Source organism: Lucilia cuprina, chromosome 2, assembly GCF_022045245.1.
Source record: "Lucilia cuprina isolate Lc7/37 chromosome 2, ASM2204524v1, whole genome shotgun sequence".
NCBI lineage: Eukaryota > Metazoa > Arthropoda > Insecta > Diptera > Calliphoridae > Lucilia > Lucilia cuprina.
Window position 1 is genome coordinate 15,239,461 of NC_060950.1, and position 4,239 is coordinate 15,243,699.

Below are 4,239 nucleotides of genomic sequence, written 5' to 3' on the forward strand. Positions count from 1 at the left end.
TAGATAGATAGATAGATAGATAGATAGATAGATAGATAGATAGATAGATAGATAGATAGATAGATAGATAGATAGATAGATAGATAGATAGATAGATAGAAAGAATAGATTGATAGATAGATAGAAATATATACATAAATAATTAATATATAGATAAAAATCCCTTTTTAATTAAATTAATGTAATTAAAACATCATAATATTTTTTATTTCTTTTATATTTCTTTAATAAATCTTTAGTTTTTTTTTATTTATTTTCAATATAATTTTCCGTTTTATCTTTTTTTGTTTGTAATAATAATATAATAAATACACATTTAAATTTCATAAATAGTACCTAAAATTTCGGTTTTCTTAATATTCAGATTAGAACAACAACGATTAAACTTTTCTGTTTTATATATATAAGTTTTCAAATATTTTATTTTATAGATTTATATATTTGAATAAAAATATTATTACCATTACGTTTGCATTTAAAATTTTCAAAGGAATTTCACTTTTTGATTAAGGACAAAATTTGTAGTTTTCATTTGTTATATAATGTTATGTTATGTATGTAAATATGGCTTTTAAATACAATACTTTTTTTGGAGTTAGTTAATTTTGAATGGCTTTAAATAGTTTTTATTTTTTCTTTAGTTTAAATATTTATTTTAATAATTTACAATTTATTATGGGTTAAACCTAACTACTTTTAATTGTTTAATTTTAGTTTTTTTTTTAATTTTTTAATAAAGTATACACATATATATTTTTTTATTAAATATTGTAAATATTTTTTATTAATTTTATTTTATTTTTGTAATTTTGTTTTGATTTTAAGTTTTTTTTTTTTGTTTTAGTTTATATTTTATAGAAAATTTGTGTTTTTTTAATTTTTTATTTTCATTTATTTTAATAGATAGAAGACAAGTAAGCCACAGTGAAGACGTGTAATTTTTAATGTAGATTTTGTAGACGTTTTTTTTTTTGTTTTAAGTTTTATTATTATTTTTTAACAAATAAAATCTTTATATTTATATTATTTCAATTTATTAATTTAAACTATTAAAATTTATTTACAAATTTTCTTATTCGAAGAGTTTTTGTTGAAAGTGTAGTTTTTTTCAAATTTCTAAGAAAAATTTTTTACAACTACAACTAGTTCCAAAATGCATGATTAGAAACTTTAAACTGGTGTAGAAATTATCAATAAGTATTGAGAATTACTTAGTTCTTTGCCAAAATTCTTATAAATACTTTAAAATCTCTATAAAAGAATGGATTCTATAAGTAATGTTGATGTCATGACTTCTAAAGTTGTTTTATGGAAAAATCTGAAACGGTTCTGTTTGCAATTATTCTTGAACTAATTGATTTAGAATGAAATTTGAAATATTTTTAAATTTTTCTCAATTAATTCTATAAAGCTCTTTCAGAACTAGCTTTTGTTAATTAAAACTAGCGCAGTAATCTTTCCATTTTTTTAATGGAAATTGTAGCCCTTCCAACCGTTACGAGTACCTGGTCTTATCAGTAGTTGATAATTAAAATTATTTCAAATTAGGAAAAAAGGAAACCTATATTGACCCCTATGTTAATACGAATATAAAGTTTCTCCATTTGACAACATTGATTCTCTGCATTATAATTCGATGGCAACTTACAAAAACATAGTTGCAATCGTGATGTAGAACACATACGTACAATCCAGAGGCACTGAACTGAAAAGCTTTTTCTTGGGATTCCATTTTTTGTTGGAATAACTTTATTTGATCGGTGAGAAAATGAGGGCGGAAACGTCACAGAACTACAAACTAAAACATGGAGTAGATCACAGACTATAGACTATACTGTAGAATAGAGTTTAGATTAGAGTATAGACTAAACTAAAAACAATACTATTAACTAGACCATAGACTAGTATTTAGAATATACTAAAGGCTGGACTGTAGACTAGAATGTAGACAAGACTATAGACTAAACTACAGTCCAAAGTATGTCACAGACTAAACTTTAGACTAAACGAAAGACTGAACTATAAACTAGACAATAGACTAGACTATATATTAGGGTATAGATTAAACTATTGACTAGACTATAGACTAGACAATTGACAAATATTTAGACTATACTAAATACTGGGCTATGGACTGAACTATAGATTCGTCAGACTGAACTATAAGTTAGAGTATAGACTAAACAATGGGCTATACTATTAACTAGACAATAGACAAGTATTTAGACTATCCTAAATGCTGGACTATAGGCTGGACTATAGACTGAACTATAGATTCGACTGTACTCTAGACCATTGACTAGACTGTAGACAAGACTTTAGACCAAACTATAGACTGAACTATAGATTGAACTTTAGACTGGACTATAAAAAGACTATAGATTTGAATATAGATTAGACTATACACTATAGATATGATTACAGACTAGACTTTTAACTAAACTGTAGACATCACTATAGACTAGACAAAAGACTAGACTATAGTCTATAGGACACTCAGTATACTGTAAACTAGACTATAGAATAGACTCAAGACTATACTATCAACTGCACTAGATACTGAACTATAGACTAGACTATAAACTAGAATATAGACTAGTGTATAGACTAGACTAAAACTATAGACTTGACTCTAGATTATACCATAGACTAGACTATTGATTAGGCTGTAGATTAGTATATAGACAAGACTAAACAATAGATTATACTACAGACTAGACTATAGACTGGACTACAGACTGACTAATATAGACTAGTGTATAGACTAGACTAAAACTATAGACTTGACTTTAGATTATACCATAGACTAGACTATTGATTAGACTGTACACTAGTCTATAGAATAGACTATAGACTAGACTATAGTCAAGACTAAACTATAGATTATACTACAGACTAGACTATAGACTGGACTACACTGGACTACTGGTTTATTTACTACAATGTGGACAACTCATCAAAGTTTATAAGTTAGAAAGAGTACAAAAAGAAGTACTAAAGTTCTGAAATAATGTACCAAAGAATTTTAGATGGCTGGTTCATAGCGGAAATCTGGTTTAAAGTCTGGCAATAATTCCTTACATTGTAACTTTAGTTTAAAGTTAAAAAAAACTCTTTATGTCATCTTAAAGTACAACCTAAATATTGGCTTTAAAGTGAAAAATTAACTCTGCTATAACTTGTTCTTTCTTTAAGATAGAGTAACTTAAAGTTTAAAAGAACTAAACTAGAACCAGTTCCAAGATAACAAATTCGAATAAAGATTATTTGGCTCCACTTTAAACAGTCTAAATCTATGCTTACTAGAACTAGTTGTACAAATAATAAAAATTTTAATATAAAAGAATCTAAATCTTTTTGAAAAAAATAATATTAGTTTATTTCTCTTTTTTTCTTTCTTATTAAGTTTCAGTCTTATTAAATAACATAAATAAAGATTGTTTTTGGATTTAAAGAGATTTAAAATAAAATTTCTTTATGAAACAAATAACAGTTTTTTTCAAAGAAAAAGCCAAATTTAAAATTAATTAATGTGATAAATAAGTTATATTTACATAAAAATATTTGTTTTGTTATAATTAATGTTTTAGTTAAGTATAAAAATTTGTAATAAGGATAATAGTTGTTCTTATTATTGCTGTAGTAGTTTTAATAACTTTTATAATTTATGCTGAAGAATGTAGACGAAGTAGTAGTAGTAGTAGTTGATGTTTAATTATTTTGTTTTTTTTTTAAAATATTTGTTAATATTGTTGAAGTTTTTGTATTGTATTTTATATTTTTAAGTATTATTATTTTCACCACAACATTGTATACAATCCATGCAGTTATGCTACCTGTTGTTGCCTTCATTTTTCTTATTGTTCATACTCATAGATGTTACTTGCAGCTAAAATTTTTGAAGTAGAAAAGAAAATAAAATGAAAATGAATAATTAAAAAAGAAAACTGTTTATAATTTTTATTATTATATATACAAATATTTATAAAGAAATGCTTAAAATTTTATGTTTAGGCTATGAGTAGAATACTCAAAGGCCATAATTTTACCATATATACAAATAGATTTCGAACATTTTGTTTTTTATAGAATTAAAAGATTTTTGATAATGAAACTTCTTCAAATATCTATTATCTATCTATCTATCTATCTATCTATCTATCTATCTATCTATCTATCTATCTATCTATCTATCTATCTATCTATCTATCTATCTATCTATCTATCTATCTATCTATC

The 4,239-nt window shown here is 24.2% G+C and overlaps 1 protein-coding gene across 1 annotated transcript in view; it reads right to left on the reverse strand.

Moving 5' to 3' along the window:
• Positions 1-4,239, reverse strand: part of LOC111689444 (UHRF1-binding protein 1-like) — a 44,884-nt gene that overhangs the window by 8,085 nt on the left and 32,560 nt on the right. The window lies entirely within an intron of this gene.